The 25,707-nt window shown below is 44.0% G+C and overlaps 1 pseudogene; it reads left to right on the top strand.

Annotated features, from left to right (window-relative positions):
• Positions 1 to 25,158, top strand: part of LOC121005616 — a 45,101-nt pseudogene extending 19,943 nt beyond the window's left edge.
• Positions 25,159 to 25,707: the final 549 nt, after the last annotated feature.

The following is a 25,707-nucleotide window of genomic DNA, read 5'->3' as shown; positions in this document are numbered from 1 at the left end:
GTGTTGCGGCCTGTTTTTTTTTTTTGTTTTTTTTTACCTTCCAGGTGGACCAACCGATCGACTAGCTGCAGCACTGATGTGCATTCTGACAGAAGCATTGCGCTGCTGTCAGATTACACGCAAGTCGGTGTATGCGGCGCTGCAAGACGAGATTTCTCCTCTGCAGTAAAAGATACGTTTGCCGAGGCATATGAGTTGAGGAGGTGGCGGTGTTCCTATGCTTTGGCAAACACTTTGTATATAAAAAATAAATAAAAAATCCCGGCAATGATTTATTCATCCACATCGATTGATGTGAATGGAGAAATCTGGTTTGCCAGGGCATACGAGCTAAGTGGGTATGGATGTTGGGCGGAGCTCCTATGTCCTGGCAGACGCCTTTCCCCTCCTTTTTTTTGGCAGAGATTTTTTCATCCACATTGATCGATGCGAATGAAGAAATCTGTGCCGTTCATTTTTTTCTTTCAGCCCAGAGGCTGAACGGAAAAAAAAAATCTCATTACCCGTATGCTCAATATAAGGAGAATAGCAGACACTCCTAATGCTGGGCATACATGTAATGATTGCGGAGACCCTCAAATGCCAGGGCAGTACAAACACCCCACAAATAACACCATTTTGGAAAGAAGACACCCCAAGGTATTCGCTGAGGGGCATATTGAGTCCATGAAAGATTGAAATTTTTGTCCCAAGTTAGCGGAAAGGGAGACTTTGTGAGAAAAAAATAAAAAAAATCTATTTCCACTAACTTGTGCCAAAATTTTTTTTTTCTATGAACTCGCCATGCCCCTCATTGAATACCTTGGAGTGTCTTCTTTCCAAAATGGGGTCACATGTGGGGTATTTATACTGCCCTGGCATTTTAGGGGCCCCAAAGCGTGAGAAGAAGTCTGGTATCCAAATGTCTAAAAATGCCCTCCTAAAAGGAATTTGGGCCCCTTTGCCCACCTAGGCTGCAAAAAAGTGTCACACATGTGGTATCTCCGTATTCAGGAGAAGGTGGGGAATGTGTTTTGGGGTGTCATTTTACATATACCCATGCTGGGTAAGATAAATATCTTGGTCAAATGCAAACTTTGTATAAAAAAATGGGAAAAGTTGTCTTTTGCCAAGATATTTCTCTCACCCAGCATGGGTATATGTAAAATGACACCCCAAAACACATTCCCCAACTTCTCCTGAATACGGAGATACCACATGTGTGACACTTTTTTGCAGCCTAGGTGGGCAAAGGGGCCCACATTCCAAAGAGCACCTTTCGGATTTCACAGGTCATTTACCTACTTACCACACATTTGGGCCCCTAGAATGCCAGGGCAGTATAACTACCCCACAAGTGACCCCATTTTGGAAAGAAGACACCCCAAGGTATTCGCTGATGGGCATAACGAGTTCATAGAATTTTTTATTTTTTGTCACAAGTTAGTGGAAAATTATGATTTTTTTTTCTTACAAAGTCTCATATTCCACTAACTTGTGACAAAAAATAAAAACTTCCATGAACTCACTATGCCCATCAGCGAATACCTTGGGGTGTCTTCTTTCCAAAATGGGGTCACTTGTGGGGTAGTTATACTGCCCTGGCATTCTAGGGGCCCAAATGTGTGGTAAGGAGTTTGAAATCAAATTCTGTAAAAAATGGCTGGTGAAATCCGAAAGGTGCTCTTTGGAATGTGGGCCCCTTTGTCCACCTAAGCTTCAAAAAAGTGTCACACATGTGGTATCTCCGTATTCAGGAGAAGTTGGGGAGTGTGTTTTGGGGTGTCATTTTACATATACCCATGCTGGGTGAGAGAAATATCTTGGCAAAAGACAACTTTTCCCATTTTTTTATACAAAGTTGTCTTTTGCCAAGATATTTATCTTACCCAGCATGGGTATATGTAAAATGACACCCCAAAACACATTCCCCAACTTCTCCTGAATACGGAGATACCACATGTGTGACACTTTTTTGCAGCCTAGGTGGGCAAAGGGGCCCACATTCCAAAGAGCACCTTTCGGATTTCACCGGCCATTTTTTACAGAATTTGATTTCAAACTCCTTACCACACATTTGGGCCCCTAGAATGCCAGGGCAGTATAACTACCCCACAAGTGACCCCATTTTGGAAAGAAGACACCCCAAGGTATTCGCTGATGGGCATAGTGAGTTCATGGAAGTTTTTGTTTTTTGTCACAAGTTAGTGGAATAAGAGACTTTGTAAGAAAAAAAAAAAAAAAAAATCATCATTTTCCGCTAACTTGTGACAAAAAATAAAAAGTTCTATGAACTCACTATGCCCATCAGCGAATACCTTAGGGTGTCTACTTTCCGAAATGGGGTCATTTGTGGGGTGTTTGTACTGTCTGGCCATTGTAGAACCTCAGGAAACATGACAGGTGCTCAGAAAGTCAGAGCTGCTTCAAAAAGCGGAAATTCACATTTTTGTACCATAGTTTGTAAACGCTATAACTTTTACCCAAAAGATTTCTTTTTACCCAAACATTTTTTTTTATCAAAGACATGTAGAACAATAAATTTAGAGCAAAATTTATATATGGATCTCGTTTTTTTTACAAAATTTTACAACTGAAAGTGAAAAATGTCTTTTTTTTTGCAAAAAAATCGTTACATTTCGATTAATAACAAAAAAAGTAAAAATGTCAGCAGCAATGAAATACCACCAAATGAAAGCTCTATTAGCGAGAAGAAAAGGAGGTAAAATTCATTTGGGTGGTAAGTTGCATGACCGAGCAATAAACAGTGAAAGTAGTGTAGGTCAGAAGTGTAAAAAGTGGCCTGGTCTTTCAGGGTGTTTAAGCTATGGGGGCTGAGGTGGTTAAAGAGTGGCCAACCCCTTTAATACAAGCCGCTTACTAATGTATCGTGATTCTCCATATTGCCTCCTTTACTGGCTTTATTCATTTTTCCATCACATTATACACTGCTCATATCCAGGGGTTATGACCACACTGTAATCCAGCAGTGGTGGCCGTGCTTGCACACTATAGGAAAAAGCAGTAGCCTATGTGCTCTCCAGTAGTCCTAGCCACCAGGGGTCAGCGCTTTTTCCTATAGTGTGCAAGCACTACCACCGCTGATAGATTGCAGGGTGGTCATAACCCCTGGATACCAGCAGAGTATAATGTGATAGAAAAATGAATCAAGCCAGCCAAGAAGGCAATATGGATATTAATACATTAGTAAGTACTTTGTATTAACTTTGATAAATGCCATCTGCTGAAGTGAGACAACCCCTTTAACCACCTCCCGACCACCTAACGCAGGGATGCGTCCTGCGGGCGGCCGGGTTATTCCTCCTGGACGCATATACGCGTCATCTCACGAGATGCGAGATGATGCGCATATGCGGCCCGCACATGCGCAGTGCGGGTCGGCAAAAGGCGCACAAGGAGTTGGTCACCAGCCTGCCAGCCAATGATCAGGGCTGGCAGGTTGGTGACTTTTAAAATAATGAACCACCAGCCATATAACACATTATATTTATAAATATAATGTGTTAAATGGCTTCTGTGCTCTCTGCTGGGTCCTTTTCGTTGGTTGGTCCCAGCAGAGAGCACAGATCACAGTGAGTACACCAAGCACTACATATTTAGCCCCAGATCACCCCCCCCCCCAATCACCCCAATTAACCCATTGATCACCCCTGTCAATCACTAGTGAAAGGGAAAAAAGTGATCAGTGTAAACTGTCACTTTTTTTCCCCACCAGTATTGACTGTTAGGTTTAGGTTAGTTTAGGCCCCTTTGGTAGGTAGTTAGCGCCCAGCCCACCGCACCGCAGTCACTGATTCGCTGATTAGCGTATCGCTAATCAGCATTGGTACTTTATAGTATCTGTAAGTGATCAGAACTGATCACAGTCAGATCTATAATAGTATTAGTGTCACCTTAGCTGGCCTCCACCCAAAACGCAGTGTTTGCCCGATCAGGCCTGATCGGTCGCCCACACGTGCGTTCACCCACGCCCGCCCCGCCGCAGTGACAACATTTTTTTTTTTTTTTTTATCACTGCACAATCACTACACAAGCGCTGCGGCGATAAAAAAAAAATCTGTTTTGATATTTTTTTATCAATCGCAGCGGCTTCCTGTACTTCGCTAGCCTCCCATTTGTAAGACAGGCTTGCTTTTTTTCTTGGGTAGTCTCAGGGAATACCCCCTAAATTTAGTTGACCAAATGGCAAGGAAGGGGTATTCTTCTGAAGAGGCCTACAGGCTTCTGACCCAGTCGGATGAGGAATGGGAACCCTCATCTGACGAATCCAGCGGGTCAGAATACAAACCTGTAGAAAGCAGTGGCAGTCTGACACAAAGTTCGGACGATGAGGTTGAGGTCCCTGATACCACCAGGCGTACTCGGCCCCGTGTTGCTAGACCACAGGTTGCGCAGGATCCGCTTCAAGGGCAGCAGAGTGGGGCTGGCGCTGTCGGATTACGTGGTGAGGCATACACCAGCAGCCCATCCTGGACCTAGTACCAGCACTGCCATAGAACATGGTGAAGTGGCGAGCACCAGAAGGGCAGTTGAAGCTGGTACGGTGGCACGTGCAGTAGTTCCCCCGTCGCAGCCACCGCACAGACAGGCCCGTAGAGCCCCTAGAGTCCCTGAGGTGCTGGCAAACCCTGATTGATTGGCAGCCCCCATCTTCAGCCGCACCAGTAGTTCCCCCTTTCACCGCCCAGTCTGGAGTTCGGGTTGAGACAGCTCAGAACGGATCGGCACTGTTTTTTTTTTTGAGCTGTTCTTCACTGAGGAGCTCTTTGACTTAGTCGTGGCAGAAACAAACCGGTATGCCACTCAATTTATAGCTGCCAACCCGGGAAGCTTTTATGCCCAGTCTTTCCGGTGGAAACCTGTCCAAGTTTCCGAATTTAAAACTTTTCTGGGCCTTCTCCTCAACATGGGCCTGACAAAAAAGCATGAATTGCGGTCATATTGGTCCACGAACCCAATTCATCACATGCCCATGTTCTCTGCTGCATTTTACCGGGCGCCTTGGCTTCAAACAATACATCCCAAGCAAGCGCGCCCGGTATGGGGTCAAATTTTATAAGCTCTGTGAAAGGGCCACAGGCCATACGCACAAATTTTGTGTCTATGAGGGTAAAGATCAGACCCTGGAACCAGTCGGTTGCCCTGACTACCTGGGGAGCAGTGGGAAGTCTGGGACTTGGTGTCACCCTTATTTGGCAAGGGGTACCACCTTTATGTAGACAATTTCTACACAAGTGTGCCCCTCTTCAGGCATTTGTTTCTAGAACAGATTGGCTGCTGTGGCACCGCGCGACCTAGTCGCCGGGGCTTCCCCCAACGGCTCGTTACCACCCGTCTTGCAAGGGGGGAGAGGGCTGCCTTGTGTAACGAAGAACTGCTTGCGGTGAAATGGAGAGACAAGTGTGACGTTTACATGCTCTCCTCCATTCATGCAGACACGACAATCCAAATTGAACGGGCAACCAGTGTCATTGAAAAGCCCCTCTCGGTCCACGACTATAATTTGCTCATGGGAGGGGTGGACTTCAATGACCAGATGTTGGCTCCTTATTTACTCCCCCGCAGGACCAGACGCTGGTATCAGAAGGTGTCTGTATACCTAATTCAATTGGCTATGTACAATAGTTTTGTTCTCTACAGTAAGGCTGGGAGAACAGGATCCTTACTCAAATTTCAGGAAGAGATCATCGAGAACCTCCTGTATCCAGGAGGTTCCATGGCCCCAGCCACCAGTGTAGTGAGCCGTCTACAGGAGCGACATTTCCCCAATGTCGTTGCTGGTACCTCAAACCAAGCGTCACCCCGAAAAAGATGTTGTGTCTGTAGCAGGAGTCGAATTAGGCGTGACACCCGCTATTTCTGTCCTGACTGCCCTGACCACCCTGCCCTATGCTTAGGGGAGTGTTTCCGGAAGTACCACACACAGGTACACTATTAGCATAGCATTGCGTGACACAGGACAGGCACACAGGGCTATTAGGGCCATTTCACTCATAGCTGCTGCAAACCTCTCCTTTCACCTGGGAAAAAGTGCATAATGTACTTCGCCACATCTCTGGGCAATTTGCGTTTTGTACATTGTCCCATGGAGAAGGAGAGGTTTGTCCTCTAAAGGAAAAAAAATAAAAATAAATCACAGGTAAGCAAAAAAGTTAATGTTACAAAAGTTCAATAAAGTTAATAAAAGTTAATGTTCTGTTTCAAATGTTATATAAAGTTAATGTTAATAAAATTATTGCGTTGCTGCCTGTTTTTATTTATTTTTTTACCTTCTAGGTGGACCAAGCGATCAACCAGCTGCAGCACTGATGTGCATTCTGACAGAAGCATTGCGCTGCTGTCAGATTACACAAAAGTCGGTGTATGCGGCGCTGCAGTAAAAGATACGTTTGCCGAGGCATATGAGCTGAGGAGGCGGCGGTGTTCATATGCTTTGGCAAACACTTTGTATATAAAAAATAAAATAAAAAAATTCCGGCAATGATTTATTCATCCACATCGATTGATGTAAATGGAGAAATCGGGTTTGTCAGGGCATACGGCTGAGTGGGTTTGGATGTTGGGCGGTGCTCCTATGTCCTGGCAGACGCCTTTCCCCTTTTTTTTTTTTGCACATTTTTTGGCAGAGATTTTTTCATCCACATTGATCGATGCGAATAAAGAAATCTGTGCCGTTCATTTTTTCTTTCAGCCCAGAGGCTGAACGAAAAAAAAAAATCTCATTACCAGTATGCTCAATATAAGGAGAATAGCAGAAACTCCTAATGCTGGCCATACATGTAATGATTGCGGAGACCCTCAAATGCCAGGGCAGTACAAACACCCCACAAATGACCCCATTTTGGAAAGAAGACACCCCAAGGTATTCGCTGAGGGGCATATTGAGTCCATGAAAGATTGAACTTTTTGTCACAAGTTAGCGGAAAGGGAGACTTTGTGAGAAAAAAAATATAAAAAATCAATTTCCGCTAACTTGTGCCAAAAAAAAAAAACTTCAATGAACTCGCCATGCCCCTCACGGAATACCTTGGGGTGTCTTATTTCCAAAATTGGGTCACATGTGGGGTATTTATACTGTCCTGGCATTTTAGGGGCCCTAAAGCGTGAGAAGTAGTTTGGAATCCAAATGCGTAAAAATGCCCTGTGAAATCCTAAAGGTACTCATTGGAATGTGGGCCCCTTTGCACATCTTGGCTGCAAAAAAGTGTCACTCATGTGGTATCGCCGTACTCAGGAGAAGTAGAACAATGTGTTTTGGGGTGTATTTTTACATATACCCATGCTGGGTGAGAGAAATATCTCTGTAAATTGACAACTTTGTATAAAAAAATGTAAAAAGTTGTCATTTACAGAGATATTTCTCACACACAGTATGGATATATGTAAAAATACACGCCAAAACACATTGCCCTACTTCTTCTGAGTACGGCGATACCACATGTTTGACACTTTTTTGCAGCCAAGATGCGCAAAGGGGCCCAAATTCCAATGAGTACTTTTAGGATTTCACAGGGCATTTTTACACATTTGGATTCCAAACTACTTCTCACGCTTTAGGGCCCCTAAAATGCAAGGGCAGTATAAATACCCCACAAGTGACCCCATTTTAGAAAGAAGACACCCCAAGGTATTCCGTGAGGGGTATGGTGAGTTCATGTAAAAAAAAAAATTTTGTCACAGGTTAGTGGAATATGAGACTTTGTAAGAAAAAAATATAAAAATTCTATTTCCGCTAACTTGTGACAAAAAATAAAAACTTCCATGAACTCACTATGCCCATCAGCGAATACCTTAGGGTGTCTACTTTCCGAAATAGGGTCATTTGTGGGGTGTTTCTACTGTCTGGGCATTGTAGAACCTCGGGAAACATGACAGGTGCTCAGAAAGTCAAAGTGTGTAAATTAATTTTTTTGCACCATAGTTTGTAAACACTATAACTTTTACCCAAACCAATAAATATACACTTATTGCATTTTTTTTTCAAAGACATGTAGAACAATAAATTTAGAGATAAATTTATATAGAAATGTAGTTTTATTTAAAAAAAATTGCAACAGAAAGTGAAAAATGTCATTTTTTTGCAAAAATTTCGGTCATTTTTGATTAATATCAAAAAAAGTTAAAACTTCAGCAGCGTCGAAATACCACCAAATGAAAGCTCTATTAGTGAGAAGAAAAGTAGGTAAAATTCAATTGGGTAGTAAGTTGTATGACCGAACAATAAACCGTGAAAATAGTGTAGTGCAGAATTGTAAAAAGTGGTCTGGTCATTAAGGGGTTTTAAAGGGCTTCTGTCACCCCACTAAACTGTTTTTTTTTGTTTTTTTTTGGTTACTTATAATCCCTATACTGCGATTTATGCATACATACTGTAATTAATCATTTTGGTTCAGCAGATTATGTTAAAAACGTACTTTTAAAATATGCAAATTACCTTGCTACCAGAAAGTAGGGCGGCTACTTGCTGGTAGCAGCCGCATCCTCCTATCCTAAAGACGCCCTCTCCGCATGTTGATTGACAGGGCCAGCGGACGGGATCTCTCTCTGCTGGCCCTGTTTGCATTCAAAATCTGGCGCCTGCGCCGTACCAGTCTTCAGTCGGCGCAGGCACACTAAGAGGCGGACGCTCGCTCGGCCGCTCCATCCTCAATGCGCCTGCGCCGATGACGTCACATCTACACCCGGCGCAGGCGCATTGAAGAAGGAGCGGCCGAGCGAGCGTACCCCTTCTCAATGCGCCTGCGCCGACTGAAGACAGGTACTGGAAAAACATCCAGTATGCGGCAGTCCTGGAAAAATGTTGCCTGGTCTGATGAGTCTCGATTTCTGTTGAGACATTCAAATGGTAGAGTCCGAATTTGGCGTAAACAGAATGAGAACATGTATCCATCATCTGATGGCTACTTCCAGCAGGATAATGCACCATGTCACAAAGATCGAATCATTTTTAAATTGGTTTCTTAAACATGACAATGAGTTCACTGTACTAAAATGGCCCCCACAGTCACCAGATCTCAACCCAATAGAGCATCTTTGGGATGTGGTGGAACGGGAGCTTCGTGCCCTGGATGTGCATCCCTCAAATCTCCATCAACTGCAAGATGCTATCCTATCAATATGGGCCAACATTTCTAAAGAACCTTGTTGAATCAATGCCACGTGTTCCTAATAATTCTTTAGGTGAGTGTAAGTAACCCAAAAAAAAAAAAAATGTTTAGTGGGGTGACAGAAGCCCTTTAAGCTAGGGGGGCTGAGGTGGTTAAAGGGGTTATCCCATGATTAACCAGACCTGTACCTCAAATCGACCCCGAGATGTCCCTATTCATTGCTCCTATTGTTATGTCAGATTTATTTCACGCTGACATCTCGGGACTGTGTCCTTTTCTGTAGCTAGTGGTAGTTGAAGGATAGAACTAAGCATGTGCTTCCATCTCTGTGAGCAGGACAAATAAATTAGAAAAACAGCAGGTGGCGCTATGCAGATAGATTTCCCTAAATAACTCAGCAACTATACTACATTTTTAATTATGTACAATTAAAAAAGTATGCAGCTCCAGGTGCTGGTTTGAAAATGGTAGAATATTATTCAGGGGTCAACGCATTTAATGAATTATGAGAACTTTCCTAGTAATAAAATATGTTGCACTGAGCTGTCCTGAGGAAAAGTCAGCATGAAAACAGAAGCAAATGGCACACAAATGGGCATAAAATTGTGATTTTAACCTATTCAGGATCTTGCAATTTTTCGCTTTTGTGTTTATGTTTTTTTTACTCTCTGCCCCCCCCCAAGCCATAACTTTTAATTTTTCCGTTAAGAGACATATGAGGGCTTGTTTTTTTGTGGGCAAGTTGTACTTTCTAATGGCGCCATTTAATATTACTTATTACAAAAAAAAATCCAAATGCGATGGAATTGGAAGAAATCCTACCTGTCCCAGTCACGGTAATTGGCCAGTCAGTAACAGTGAAAAGTCAAAGTGTAAAAAAAAACCAAAAAAAAAACCCGATCTGTCCCTTCACAATTCACACATTGGTGAATAGTAGCCTATTGGTCACCCTAAGCCCCACTTGGATCTGTGATCAGGGGTAACAGACCCACTACGCTATTGTCTGATGCCACTGTCCGACACTATCGCCTTGTTTCCCACCATTAGTTTGGCCAGTGGCCATTTCACCTCATTGGTCACGCACCCAGAGATCACCATAGGCCCCAATGGGATATGTGATTTGTGATCAGAAAACACAGACCCAGTATGCCATTGCCCTGTTTCACACCCCTAGGTTACCCTGTGGCCATTTCACCTCACTGGTCACGCACCCAGAGATCACCATAGGCCCCACTGGTATATGTGATTTGTGATCAAGGAACAAAGACCCAGTAAGCCATGGCCTGACATAGTTCAGCAGCCTGTTTTTTTTTTATTTCTGTTAGTTATATGGCCCACAGGCTTTTCACAGCTGAGGAGGCATAACAGATTATATGCTCTGACACGGATACTGCCAGTGAAGGCAAAGCACAGTTTGAGCTTTCATCTTCGGCTGAGTCAAGCAACTTGAAGGTACTGCTCTGCCCTAGCTGACATGGGTAGCTATGGACAACTATATCCCCCCAAGTGCCTGAATTCACTTCCTCCCCAGGCTTTAAATTTGATGCCACTTGTTTGATACCATTATTTTTTTCCCTTTTATTCAGATCCCCCAATAAATGAGTTCATTATCCAGAATCCTGGCACTTTCTATGCCAAAAGCCAAAAATAGAACCCTTACAAAATGCAGCAGAACTGCCCAAATTTTGGGGCATACTTAGAAGTTTTGTCATAATAAAAAAAGCCAAGTATTCGAGATTATTAGTCTGCAGATATATTCTATAGCAGGGGGTAGCTAACGGCTCATGGGTAGAGATGGCCTTGCGGTTCGCCCGGCGGTCGTTTCACGGCGAACTTTGAGCGTTCGCAATTCGCCGAACAAGCGAACATATGGCGATATTCGCGCCCGCCAAATTCTTTTACATTGTGAAGAACTTTGACCCATGACACATCCATCAGGTGGTACAGGACAGCCAATTGAGACGTTTCAGCACATGGACATACCCCCTACCTTATAAATAGACCTGATCTGGCCGCCATTTTACATTCAGTCTTTTGCCAGTGTAGGGAGAGGTTGCTGTGTGGAGCAGGGACAGACTGTTAAGCCACAAAAGTCCTTTTAAGGACTGGTATAGGTGTGCTATCGATAGGTTTGACATACTGAGGGGTGTAATATACTTATAATATACTTTCTAACATAGAAAGTATATTATAGTGCATTTGTATTGTGCAGCAGTTGTGTGCGGTTCTGCTGTGATAATGCAGCTACACATAGTGCCAAACGCTATTTGAACAAATAATTTCTACTGGTGTGATATACCAGTTGCCCCCCCAAACACCTGATAGAGGCAGGGGTGTTATTTAGCAATAATATACGTTCTACATAGTGCATTTAGGTAGCGCAGCATTTGTCTGCGGTTTTGCTGCGTTACCGCATCTACACAGAGTGACAAACACTATTTGAAGAAATAATTTCTACTGGTGTAATTAACCAGTTGCCCCCCCCAAAAAATTGATTGACGCAGGGGTGTTATATACCATTTTACCAATAATATACAGGGAGTGCAGAATTATTAAGCAAATGAGTATTTTGACCACATCATCCTCTTTATGCATGTTGTCTTACTCCAAGCTGTATAGGCTCGAAAGCCTACTACTAATTAAGCATATTAGGTGATGTGCATCTCTGTAATGAGAAGGGGTGTGGTCTAATGACATCACCCCCCTATATTAGGTGTGCATAATTATTAGGCAACTTCCTTTCCTTTGGCAAAATGGGTCAAAAGAAGGACTTGACAGGCTCAGAAAAGTCAAAAATAGTGAGATATCTTGCAGAGGGATGCAGCACTCTTAAAATTGCAAAGCTTCTGAAGCGTAATCATCGAACAATCAAGCGTTTCATTCAAAATAGTCAACAGGGTCGCAAGAAGCGTGTGGAAAAACCAAGGTGCAAAATAACTGCCCATGAACTGAGAAAAGTCAAGCGTGCAGCTGCCAAGATGCCACTTGCCACCAGTTTGGCCATATTTCAGAGCTGCAACATCACTGGAGTGCCCAAAAGCACAAGGTGTGCAATACTCAGAGACATGGCCAAGGTAAGAAAGGCTGAAAGACGACCACCACTGAACAAGACACACAAGCTGAAACGTCAAGACTGGGCCAAGAAATATCTCAAGACTGATTTTTCTAAGGTTTTATGGACTGATGAAATGAGAGTGAGTCTTGATGCGCCAGATGGATGGGCCCGTGGCTGGATTGGTAAAGGGCAGAGAGCTCCAGTCCGACTCAGACGCCAGCAAGGTGGAGGTGGAGTACTGGTTTGGGCTGGTATCATCAAAGATGAGCTTGTGGGGCCTTTTCGGGTTGAGGATGGAGTCAAGCTCAACTCCCAGTCCTACTGCCAGTTTCTGGAAGACACCTTCTTCAAGCAGTGGTACAGGAAGAAGTCTGCATCCTTCAAGAAAAACATGATTTTCATGCAGGACAATGCTCCATCACACGCGTCCAAGTACTCCACAGCGTAGCTGGCAAGAAAGGGTATAAAAGAAGAAAATCTAATGACATGGCCTCCTTGTTCACCTGATCTGAACCCCATTGAGAACCTGTGGTCCATCATCAAATGTGAGATTTACAAGGAGGGAAAACAGTACACCTCTCTGAACAGTGTCTAGGAGGCTGTGGTTGCTGCTGCACGCAATGTTGATGGTGAACAGATCAAAACACTGACAGAATCCATGGATGGCAGGCTTTTGAGTGTCCTTGCAAAGAAAGGTGGCTATATTGGTCACTGATTTGTTTTTGTTTTGTTTTTGAATGTCAGAAATGTATATTTGTGAATGTTGAGATGTTATATTGGTTTCACTGGTAAAAATAAATAATTGAAATGGGTATATATTTGTTTTTTGTTAAGTTGCCTAATAATTATGCACAGTAATAGTCACCTGCACACACAGATATCCCCCTAAAATAGCTAAAACTAAAAACAAACTAAAAACTACTTCCAAAAATATTCAGCTTTGATATTAATGAGTTTTTTGGGTTCATTGAGAACATGGTTGTTGTTCAATAATAAAATTAATCCTCAAAAATACAACTTGCCTAATAATTCTGCACTCCCTGTACTTTCTATATAAAGCATTTAGGTAGCGCAGCATTTGTCTGCGGTTTTGCTGAGTCACCGCATCTACACAGAGTGAAAAACACTATTTGAAGAAATAATTTCTACTGGTGTGATTTACTAGTTGCCCCCCCAAAAAACTGATTGAAGCAGGGATTTTATATACCAATAATATACGTTCTATATAGTGCATTTAGGTAGTGCAACATTTGTCTGCGGTTTTGCCGCGTTACCGCATCTACACAGAGTGAAAAACACTATTGGAACCAATAATTTCTACTGGTGTAATTAACCAGTTGCCCCCCAAAAAAACAGATTGAAGCAGGAGTGTTATATACCATTTTACCAATAATATACGTTCTATATAGTGCATTTAGGTAGTGCAGCATTTGTCTGCGGTTTTGCTGCGTCACCGCATCTACACAGAGTGAAAAACACTATTTGAAGAAATAATTTCTACTGGTGTAATTAACCAGTTGCCCCCCAAAAAAACAGATTGAAGCAGGAGTGTTATATACCATTTTACCAATAATATACGTTCTATATAGTGCATTTAGGTAGCGCAGCATTTGTCTGCGGTTTTGCTGCATTACCGCATCTACACAGAGTGACAAACACTATTTGAAGAAATAATTTCTACTGGTGTGATTAACCAGTTGCCCCCCAAAAAACTCATTGAAGCAGGGGTGTTATATACCAATAATATACGTTCTATATAGTGCATTTAGGTAGTGCAGCATTTGTGTAGATGCGGTAACGCAGCAAAATCGCAGACAAATGCGGCGCTACCTAAATGCACTATATAGAAAGTATATTATTGATAAAATGGTATATAACACCCCTGCTTCAATCAGTTTTTTTGGGGGGCAACTGGTTAATTACACCAGTAGAAATGATTGGTTCCAATAGTGTTTTTCACTCTGTGTAGTGAAACCGCAGACGCAGTGAAAAACACTATTGGAACCAATCATTTCTACTGGTGTGATTTATCAGTTGCCCCCCAAAAAAACTGATTGAGGCAGGGGTGTGATATACCTTCTTCCACAAATACTGCTCTTCTATACGGACTTTTGTCACAGGGTCATTTTGAAAAAGACAGTCAGAGGAAGAGGCAGGCCATTCCGCAGGGGTGGTAGGGGTCGGGCAGGTGCACCAGGCCGGAGCCTAAGTGGGAAGTTGCAGAAGCCGCATGCGATTACGTCAAAGGGCGCACCAGACTTGGTTGAGTGGCTTCCGCACCCTCTTCACTCTCTGCTGTGTCCACCCCCAAAGACACCACCACCATCACCATATCCCCTACGCTCGAGTCAGAGGAAGTATTTTCCCATACATTCCAAGACCTTACCGATGCGCAGCCATTCTTGGCATCGGATCAGGAAGAGGAGGTGTCAACGGCTGCCACCCAGCAGTCTGACGACAGTACCCAGATCAGCCCAAGGAAGGTGGTCCCCGTTGTTGCTGCCTACTCCGAGATCTCTAATGTGAGTGGTGGTGAAGGTGACGAATCCGATGATGACGTGTCGATGGACGTCACTTGGGTGCCCACAAGAGAGGAAGATGAGGGGAGTTCAGAGGCAGAGACGGAGCAGCAGATAGGGAGGAGAAGCAGGCAGAACTTACAGTGCACAGGAGGCAAAAAGCAGACTGCTAATGTATCTGGAACGAAACATCCATCATGCACGGTCACATCTGGCGCTCCCAGGACGGCGGCACATGGCTCTGCAGTGTGGGCTTTTTTTAATGTGTCCACTGCTGACAATAGTGTTGCCATCTACCGCATAACTCGCGGTAAGCCCAACACTCACTTAGGGACGACTGCTTTAAGAAGGCACCTGGCCTCCCATCACCGAGCCCAGTGGGAGCAACACCATCAGAACCCACAAAGCCACACTCCCGGTGCTCACCGTCCTGCCTCTTCTCCTCTCTCCTCCCAGTTATCCTCCAATCCACCTTCCACAGTGTCGTCGTCACGTTCATCTGGAAAAAGGCAGGCTTCCTTACCCCAAATGTTCGATCGAAAAAAGATGATGACGCCGGATAACCCTCTTGACTAACGGCTGACCGCTGGCTTGTCAGAACTGCTAGCCCGCCAACTACTGCCATATAAACTGGTGGACTCGGAGGCCTTTAGAAAATTTGTGGCCATTGGAACACCGCAATGGAAGGTCCCCAGAAGGAAATACTTCTCCCAGAAGGGCATCCCAGAGCTATATGGCCACGTTCAGCGGCAAGTGAATGTATCTCTGGCACACAGTGTCGGTGCCAAGATACATCTGACCACAGACACGTGGTCTAGAAAACATGGGCAGGGAAGGTACATCATTTTTACTGCCCACTGGGCGAGCCTTCTGATGGCCGTCAAGCATGCAACCCGTGGCACCCGTGTAGATTTGGTGTTACTGCCACGGATTGCATGCAGGCCTGCCTCTTCTTCTCCTCCTCCTCCTACTCCATCCTCCCTCTCCTCCTTGGGTGACTCCTCCTTTTCCGCTGCTACCGTCTCTTCCGCTTCACCCCCCAAGATCCCCAGAACCTATTCAACGTGCCAGGTGACACTTTGCCATGCTGTGCTGCGTCTGTTGTGCCTGGAAGCCAAGAGCCACACCGGTCCTGTACTCCTTTCAACTTTTGCGGTCACAGGCAGATCAGTGGCTACCCCTGCTCAATTTGACAGTTGGTAAAGTGCTGTGCGACAACGGTGCCAATCTGCTCAGCGCGTTGAAACAGGGCACACATCCTCAACTTAGTCGTGCAGCGATTCGTTGCCAAATACCCCGGGGTCCAGGAAAATCTCTGGCCATTTTAGAAGATAATACACGCCCATGGCTCGCCTTGCTGACATTCAGCGGCGACATCACCTGCTCGTCAGACGTCTGATTTGTGACTGCCCGACGCGATGGAACTCCACCTTGTATATGCTTGATAGGCTGCTCCAGCAGAAACGTGCAGTTAATGACTACCTGTACGAACTCTGCGGCTAAACCAGGTTCTGGGGAGCATGTTTTTTTTTCACCATGCCATTGGCTGCTCATGCGCGACGCATGCAGACTTCTGTGGCCATTTGATGAGATCACCAAACTGGTCAGTCGCAGCCAGGGTGCCATCAGTGACATTGTACCTTACGCCTTCTTTCTGGAGCATGCATTGCGTCGTGTCATTGATAAAGCCGTCGAGGACCAGGAGCAGGAAGATGAGGAAGTCGCAATGCTGGATGAATTCCCGGGGGGGCTACTCCATCTGAGACAAGTCAAGAACAGAAGAATGAAGAGGAGTCAGAGGAGGATGGTGCCGGTGTGGAGGAGGAGCAAGAAGAGCATGCTTTAAAGGTTTCTGGGATCCCTGGTGTTGTCCGTCGATGGGGGGAGAAGAACGAGGACGACATTCTCCTGGATGATGAGTAGGAGCCAGGCCACTCCATCACTTCCAGTTTAGTGCAAATGGGGGCCTTCATGCTCCAGTGTTTGAAGAGGGACCCCAGTATAAGAAGCATAAAGGGCAAGGACCAGTGCTGGGTGGCAACGTACTTAGACCCCCGGTACAAACACAAAATGGCAAAAATGTTACCACCATCACATAGGGCTGTCAGAATGCAGCACTACCAGGCCTTGCTTCGAGAAATTCTGCATTCTGCTTTTGCGGGCGCTGGCAGAGGAATTTCCACTCACAGAGAAACAGTTGCAGGTACCAATCCAACAGCGCATGGTAGAAGAGGGCAGTTTGAAGATTTGTTGGTCACTTCGGATATGAGATCATTCTTGCAGCCAACCCATCGACAGCCATCCTATGGATCTAGCCTCAGGGAACGCCTAGACCGACAGGTGTCCGACTACATCGGGTTAACGGCCGATGTGGACGCTGTGAGAAACGATGAACCCCTGGACTACTGGGTGTGCAGGCTTGACCTGTGGCCAGAGCTAGCACAATTTGCCATGGAACTGTTGGCTTGCCTAGCTCACAACAGTGTGGACTACCTCACATTTCTAAAAATGAATGAGGCATAGATCTCGGAGGAATTCAACACATGTGACGAGTCGACCATGTTTGATTGAAATTCCTCAAGACAGCCCACAAATATCCGCCACCACCCAGAACAAATCATGGTCCCTGTCTTAGGTAAATACAGAGGCATAAAAGGCCTTTTATGTCAGTTGAATGCCTAATTTTTGGGGACTGTCCTGGCCTACAGTTACATATTTGTCCTGTGACCGCTTAATGTACCTCCAGCCACAAAATCCCAAATTCTTTGCTGTCAGCTAAATGCCTATTGGCTATTTTTTGGGGACTGTACCGGCTTACAGTTACATATTTATCCTGTGACCGCCTAATGTACCTCCAGCCACAGAATCCAAACTTCTTTGCTGTCAGGTGAGAGCCTATTGGCTAAATTTTGGGGCCTGTACTGGCCGAAAGTTACATTTTTATCCTGTGAACGCCAAATGTACCTCCAGCCACAGAATCCAAAGTTCTTTGCTGTCAGGTAATGCCTATTGGCTAATTTTTGGGGCCTGTACTGGCCGACAGTTACATATTTTTCCTGTGAACGCCTAATGTACCTCCAGCCACAGAATCCAAAGTTTTTTGCTGTCAGGTAATGCCTATTGGCTAATTTTTGGGGGCTGTACTGGCCGACAGTTACATATTTTTCCTGTGAACGCCTAATGTACCTCCAGCCACAGAATCCAAAGTTTTTTGCTGTCAGGTAATGCCTATTGGCTAATTTTTGGGGCCTGTACTGGCCGACAGTTACATTTTTATCCTGTGAATGCCTAATGTCCCTCCAGCCACAGAATCCTACAAAGTTGTGTGCTGTCAGGTGAATGCTATTGGTTAATTTTTGGGGCCTGTAGTAGGCGACAGTTAAATTTGTATCCCGTGAACGCCTAATGTACCTCCAGCCACAGAATCCAAAGTTCTTTGCAGTCAGGTGAATGCCTATTGGCAAATTTTTGGGGGCTGTACTGGCCGACAGTTACATATTTTTCCTGTGAACGCCTAATGTACCTCCAGCCACAGAATCCAAAGTTTTTTGCTGTCAGGTAATGCCTATTGGCTAATTTTTGGGGCCTGTACTGGCCGACAGTTACATTTTTATCCTGTGAATGCCTAATGTCCCTCCAGCCACAGAATCCTACAAAGTTGTGTGCTGTCAGGTGAATGCTATTGGTTAATTTTTGGGGCCTGTAGTAGGCGACAGTTAAATTTTTATCCTGTGAACGCCTAATGTACCTCCAGGCACAGAATCCAAAGTTCTTTGGTGTCAGGTAATGCCTATTGGCTAATTTTTGGGGCCTGTACTGGCTGACAGTTACATTTTTATCCTGTGAACGCCTAATGTCCCTCCAGCCACAGAATCCTACAAAGTTGTGTGCTGTCAGGTGAATGCTATTGGTTAATTTTTGGGGCCTGTAGTAGGCGACAGTTAAATTTTTATCCTGTGAACGCCTACTGTACCTCCAGCCACAGAATCCAAAGTTCTTTGCAGTCAGGTGAATGCCTATTGGCTAATTTTTGGGGCCTGTACTGGCCGACAGTTACATATTTTTCCTGTGACTGCCTAATGTACCTCCATCCACAGAATCCAAAGATCTTTGCTGTCAGGTGAATGCCTATTGGCTAATTTTTGGGGCCTGTACAGGCCAACAGTTAAATTGTTATCCTGTGAACGCCTAATGTCCCTCCAGCCACAGAATCCAAAGTTCTTTGCTGTCAGGTAATGCCTATTGGCAAATTTTTGGGGCCTGTACTGGCCGACAGTTACATTTTTATCCTGTGAACGCCTAATGTACCTCCAGCCAAAGAATCCAAAGTTCTTTGCAGTCAGGTGAATGCCTATTGGCTAATTTTTGGGGCCTGTACAGGCCAACAGTTAAATTGTTATCCTGTGAACGCCTAATAACCCTCCAGACACAGAATCCTACAAAGTTATTTGCTGTCAGGTAATGCCTATTGGCAAATTTTTGGGGCCTGTACTGGCCGACAGTTACATTTTTATCCTGTGAACGCCTAATGTACCTCCAGGCACAATATCCAAAGTTCTTTGCTGTCAGGTGAACGCCTATTGGCTAATTTTTGGGGCCTGTACTGGCCGACAGTTACATTTTTATTCTGTGAACGCCTAATGTACCTCCAGCCACAGAATCCAAAGTTCTTTGCTGTCAGGTAAACGCCTATTGGTTAATTTTTGGGGCCTGTAGTAGGCGACAGTTAAATTGTTATCCTGTGAACGCCTAATGTCCCTCCAGACACAGAATCCTACAAAGTTGTGTGCTGTCAGGTGAATGCTATTGGTTAATTTTTGGGGCCTGTAGTAGGCGACAGTTAAATTTTTATCCTGTGAACGCCTAATGTACCTCCAGCCACAGAATCCAAAGTTCTTTTCTGTCAGGTAATGCCTATTGGCTAATTTTTGGGGCCTGTACTGGCCGACAGTTACATATTTTTCCTGTGACTGCCTAATGTACCTCCATCCACAGAATCCAAAGATCTTTGCTGTCAGGTGAATGCCTATTGGCTAATTTTTGGGGCCTGTACAGGCCAACAGTTAAATTGTTATCCTGTGAACGCCTAATGTACCTCCAGCCACAGAATCCAAAGTTCTTTGCTGTCAGGTAATGCCTATTGGCAAATTTTTGGGGCTTGTACTGGCCGACCGTTACATTTTTATCCTGTGAACGCCTAATGTACTTCCAGCCACAGAATCCAAAGTTCTTTTACTGTCAGGTAAACGCCTATTGGTTAATTTTTGGGGCCTGTACTGGCAGACAGTTACATTTTTATCCTGTGAACGCCTAATGTACCTCCAGCCACAGAATCCAAAGTTCTTTGCAGTCAGGTGAATGCCTATTGGCTAATTTTTGGGGCCTGTACTGGCCGACAGTTACATATTTTTCCTGTGACTGCCTAATGTACCTCCATCCACAGAATCCAAAGTACTTTGCTGTCAGGTGAACGCCTATTGGTTAATTTTTGGGGCCTGTACTGGCAGACAGTTACATTTTTATCCTGTGAACGCCTAATGTACCTCCAGCCACAGAATCCAAAGTTCTTTGCAGTCAGGTGAATGCCTATTGGCTAATTTTTGGGGCCTGTACTGGCCGACAGTTACATATTTTTCCTGTGACTGCCTAATGTACCTCCATCCACAGAATCCAAAGTTCTTTGCTTTTAGGTAATGCCTATTGGCAAATTTTTGGGGCCTGTACAGGCCAACAGTTAAATTGTTATCCTGTGAACGCCTAATGTCCCTCCAGCCACAGAATCCTGCAAAGTTGTGTGCTATCAGGTGAATGCTATTGGTTAATTTTTGGGGCCTGTAGTAGGCGACAGTTAAATTTTTATCCTGTGAACGCCTAATGTACCTCCAGGCACAGAATCCAAAAGTTCTTTGCTGTCAGGTAAACGCCTATTGGTTAATTTTTGGAGCCTGTAGTAGGCGACAATTACATTTTTATCCTGTGACCGCCTACTGTACCTCCAGCCACAGAATCCAAAGTTCTTTGCTGTCAGGTAATGCCTATTGTCTAATTTTTGGGGGCTGTACTGGCCGACAGTTACATATTTTTCCTGTGACTGCCTAATGTCCCTCCAGCCACAGAATCCTACAAAGTTGTGTGCTGTCAGGTGAATGCTATTGGTTATTTTTTGGGGATTGTACTGGAGTGGCAAATTCTCACAACAATACTTAGTGCACCAATCACTAATATCTCATGAGACCTTATAAAATGTGAAGTTTTGTGTACGGCGAATAAATAAATCGCATCATTAGGGATTTTCGCAATGACGCTTTTTTAAACACTCGATCTGCATATACAGCGATTGTTATAACATGCATGTGAAATCTAATCAAATACACTACTTTAATGTCAAATTACTTACAGTGATTAGAAATTCTTCCTCTACGTTGCGAAAATTGTTATAAACCATCTTTTCTTATCGCATCCAACTTCGGTCTGGTGGAAACCCAGTTGCTGTAGTAGGCCGCGCATATTTTGCGCATGCGCATAGGCGAAAATTACATTGCCGATATTTTGCATAGAATTTTATTTTTATAGAGATTGCAAATTTGAATAATACATCTGGTATGTCACTGTCCATGTTGTGGGATTATTCGTGCACTTCTAGTAAGTATTTGGTGGCTGCAAATATGAAGGTATTCCAGGTTCGCCTGCCTTTAAAGTGAATGGGGCCCGCCGCGAACTCGCATTTGGCAAACATTTGATCGTGTTCGCGAACCGTCCCGGCCGATGTTCGTCCATCACTACTCATGGGCCCTGGTTAAAGAGTTCAGGTTCGGCCTCCCTTCCATCAGAGCTTTGTGACAAGGGGCAGGGGTGCATTTAGCTTTTCTGCTGCCTGAGGCAGCAATTGAAACGACACCCCCACACACACATGCCAAAATCTCAATCTAACCCCTTCCCTCCACCCCTACTGTTAAAGATATTCTTGAAAAACATTGCATACAGCGCTACAAAACATACAGGGTAATACAGAACCACTTAACTCTAACATCCAGTGATGTCTCCTCTGATGTAGACGTTCTCTTTTCTAATCTTCTCCATTCAGACCAGACCACCATGATGATTTCTTTCAGCCGTCTCTTGTCTCTGCAGAGTTTGACAAACAGACATCTTAGTTTCCTACTTTTCCATCATCCTCCCCACCTTCTCAACACTCCATCACACCACACCTAACACTGTGCCCACTGTCCTCTCCAGTACTATACTGCAGAAACAGTCCCCCTGAAAATACTAGTGTAAGCCATGTATCGGGGTGGGCTCCCCAGGATACAACCAACAAGGAAAGCAACTCCAACAAAAGCTTTTGCCAAAACAGTATTTTACTTAACTGTGTTAATGAGCACAACTGCAAATGCTGGGATCATACAACAAATTTACATACACCCAGCCCGAAGGCTGAGACCCTTGTGTTTCACAGTGCGGTGCCCTCCGGCGGAATTCGGAGGATAGTGTGGTAATTTACCTACTGGCAGGAACAACTAAACAGCTACCCCTTACATGTTATTACCCTAAAAATCAAGAACAACTGTATGGGTGTGTGGTACAAGCTAGCCTGTGGTGCAGCAGAACAGCTTACAAACTTACAATGCTCTAGAGCAGCGGTTCTCAACCTAGGGGTCGCGACCCCTTTGGGGGTCGATCGACCCTTTCCGGGGGGTCGCCTGAGGCTTCCTATTGTGGGTCGCCCGCACAACGGCAGCGGCCCCTTATCCTCGCGCACAGAAAGTGATGTCCTATCACTGCCTGTGCTTGAAGGAGCCTGACGTCTGGACGGGTAAGTCAGGCCGCCTGTCTGTTGAGGTCCGAGTTTTTTCGTTAATGACACCGCCGCTGAGCACCACTGCCACCAATGATTAAATTGAGCCTGGCTGAGCCTGGCTAATTTTATTTTAATTATTTGGCTGAGCAAGGCTTAATTTATTTGGGGGGACATGAAGCACCACTGATTTATTTATTTGGGGGACCCTGAGCACTTCTGATTTATTTATTTGGTGGACCCTGAGCACCATTGATTTATTTGGGCGGGGGGGGACCTGAAGCACCGCTGATTTATTTATTTGGGGGACCCTGAGCACTTCTGATTTATTTATTTGAGGGACCCTGAGCACCATTGATTTATTTATTTGGGGGAAACCTGATGCACCACTGATTTATTTATTTGAGGGGTACCCTGAGCACCACTGATTATTATTTTTATTTTTTTGGGGGGGGGAGGGTACTGTGAGCACCACTGAGTTATTTGAGGGGTACTGTGCGCACCACTGATTTATTTTTTAGGGGTTATTTGTTGTTTATTATTTATTTTAAAGTTATTTATTTGGTTTACAAATATTTTGTATTTATGCTAAAGTTCTGTGGTTATGAATGAATACTTGTGTATTTGAATTAACATTTGGTGTATTGGTGTCTGTGCGTGTTTTTGGTGGGTCATCAGACCCAATTCTCCAGGTGGGCCACGGGAGTTCCAGTCCGACACTGGGGTTGGCGCCATTGTATTTATGCAGACTGGTCACACACCTGCAGAGAGCAGGTATTGTAGAAAGCAGCTGCTGTGTTAAAGGCATTGGAGGTAAGACAGGGCAACACTTGAATTATTGTTCATCAGCTATTGTCATATTATTTTCATTTAGATAACAAACCATCCCATGACAATGGATCGTGTAGAGAAGAACCCTAAACTAAGAAAATATAGTGAGGATTTTTTACAGTATGGTTTTACCTCAATAATTACAATAGGGATTGAGAAACCACAATGTGTTATTTGTTGTGAAGTTCTATCAGCTGAATCTATGAAGCCAAACAAACTAAAACGCCATTTTGATAGCAAGCATCCGAGCTTTGCCGGCAGGGATACCAACTATTTTAGAAGCAAAGCTGATGCACTCAAAAAAGCCAGACTTGACACTGGTGGCAAGTATTACAAACAAAACGTAGCAGCCGTTGAAGCTTCATATTTGGTGGCACGTAGAATTGCCAGAGCTATGAAACCTCACACCATTGGTGAGGATTTACTGTTGCCAGCGGCCAGAGACATTGTTCGAGTTATGATCGGAGACGAATATGTTACGAAATTGAATGCAATTTCCTTATCTAACAATACTGTTCGCAGGCGATTAGATGACATGTCGGCTGATATTCTTAGTCAGGTAGTACAGGAAATTAAATCTACTCCACTTCCAATATTTAGTATCCAGCTTGATGAATCTACAGACATGGCAAACTGTTCACAGTTACTGGTTTTTGTGAGGTATATTAATGACGGCGACTTTAAAGATGAGTTTCTTTTTTGCAAACCTCTTGAAACGACAACTATTGCACATGATGTATTTGACAAATTGGATCATTTCTGAAAGAGCATCAGATCTCTTGGGAAAAGGTTTGTGGTGTTTGTACTGATGGTGCTCCAGCTATGCTAGGATGTCGATCTGGATTTCAACGTTTGGTACTGAATGAGTCACCAAAAGTCATTGGAACTCACTGTATGATTCATAGGCAAATATTAGCAACGAAGACGCTGCCACAAAATTTACAGGAAGTTATGAAAAGCGTCATAAGTTGTGTCAATTTTGTAAAGGCGAGCAGTTTAAACAGTCGACTGTTTTCGCAACTGTGCAACGAGTTGGATGCGACACACAATGCTTTGTTATTTCATACTGAAGCGAGATGGTTATCAAGAGGAAAAGTTTTAAAACTTGTTTTTGATCTTCGTGTTTTTAATCAGAAGGCAAAACCACAGTTTGAGGCACTTTTCAGCGATAAAAGTGAACTGCAGAAAATAGCTTACTTGGTTGACATCTTTGTCATCTTGAATGAGTTAAATTTATCACTGCAAGGACCAAATGCAACGTGCCTTGATTTGTCTGAAAAGGTTCGATCATTCCAAATGAAACTGCAGCTTTGGCAAAAAAAATTGGATAACAATAATATTTACATGCTGCCTACCTTAGCTGCTTTCTTTGAGGAACATGGCATTGAACCAGACAAAAGAATTACAATGATAATTTCTGTGAAAGAACACTTGCATATGCTTGAAGATGAAATTTCATTGTACTTTTCAAATTTACTGGACACCCCATTTGCTCTGGCCAGAAGCCCATTCACAGTCAAAGTTGAAGATGTTCCTGAGACAGCACAAGAGGAGTTCATTGAACTTATTAACAACGATGCAGCGAGAACTGATTTCTCTACAATGCCAGTTACAAAATTCTGGATCAAGCATTTGCAGTCATATCCTGTTCTGTCTGAGACTGTGTTGCGCCTTCTTCTTCCATTTCCAACAACTTATCTATGTGAAACAGGGTTTTCCAGCTTGTTGGTTATCAAGTCTAAATACAGAAGTAGACTTGTTGTGGAAGATGATCTTTGGTGTGCTCTTGCAAAGACTGCCCCAAGAATTTCTGATCTGGTGAGAAGGAAGCAATCTCAACCTTCGCACTAACGTGGCAGTTTTATGCATACTGTTGCAAAATTTCATTTATTTGTAATTAGAAATACATATTTGACAATATATAACATTTTGTCTTTGTGATTAATTACCCTGCTTTAATTATGTTCAATTTGTAGCAATAAAAATCCATCCTGCATATCAGATATTTACATTACAATTCATAACAGTAGCAAAATTAGTTATGACGTAGCAAGGAAAAAATTGTAATGGTTGGGGGTCACAACAACATGAGGAACTGTATTAAGGGGTCACGGCTTTAGAAAGGTTGAGAACCACTGCTCTAGAGTATTCCCTCTCCCATAACTGTTCTTGAAGCATGTGCCTGAGTATTCCCTCTGAGCAAAACGCCAACCTGGCTTGAGTTTGTGGGGAAGTTTATCAGCTCTCCAGTGTGAAATGTCACTTTAAATTGTGGAGTCCTTGCAATGAACAGCTAGCAACACTTGTGGTCTGACACAAACAGAAACCCTATCTAACTAACTACAGGCCTGGTCTTAGTCTCTAGGATTCTAGGCATCAACACTGTGATGAAGTGTGTGT

The sequence above is a fragment of the Bufo bufo genome, chromosome 6 (assembly GCF_905171765.1).
Source record: "Bufo bufo chromosome 6, aBufBuf1.1, whole genome shotgun sequence".
Taxonomy (NCBI): Eukaryota; Metazoa; Chordata; class Amphibia; order Anura; family Bufonidae; genus Bufo; species Bufo bufo.
The sequence above is the reverse complement of the archived record's forward strand: the minus strand, read 5'-3'. Positions and strand labels throughout refer to the sequence as shown.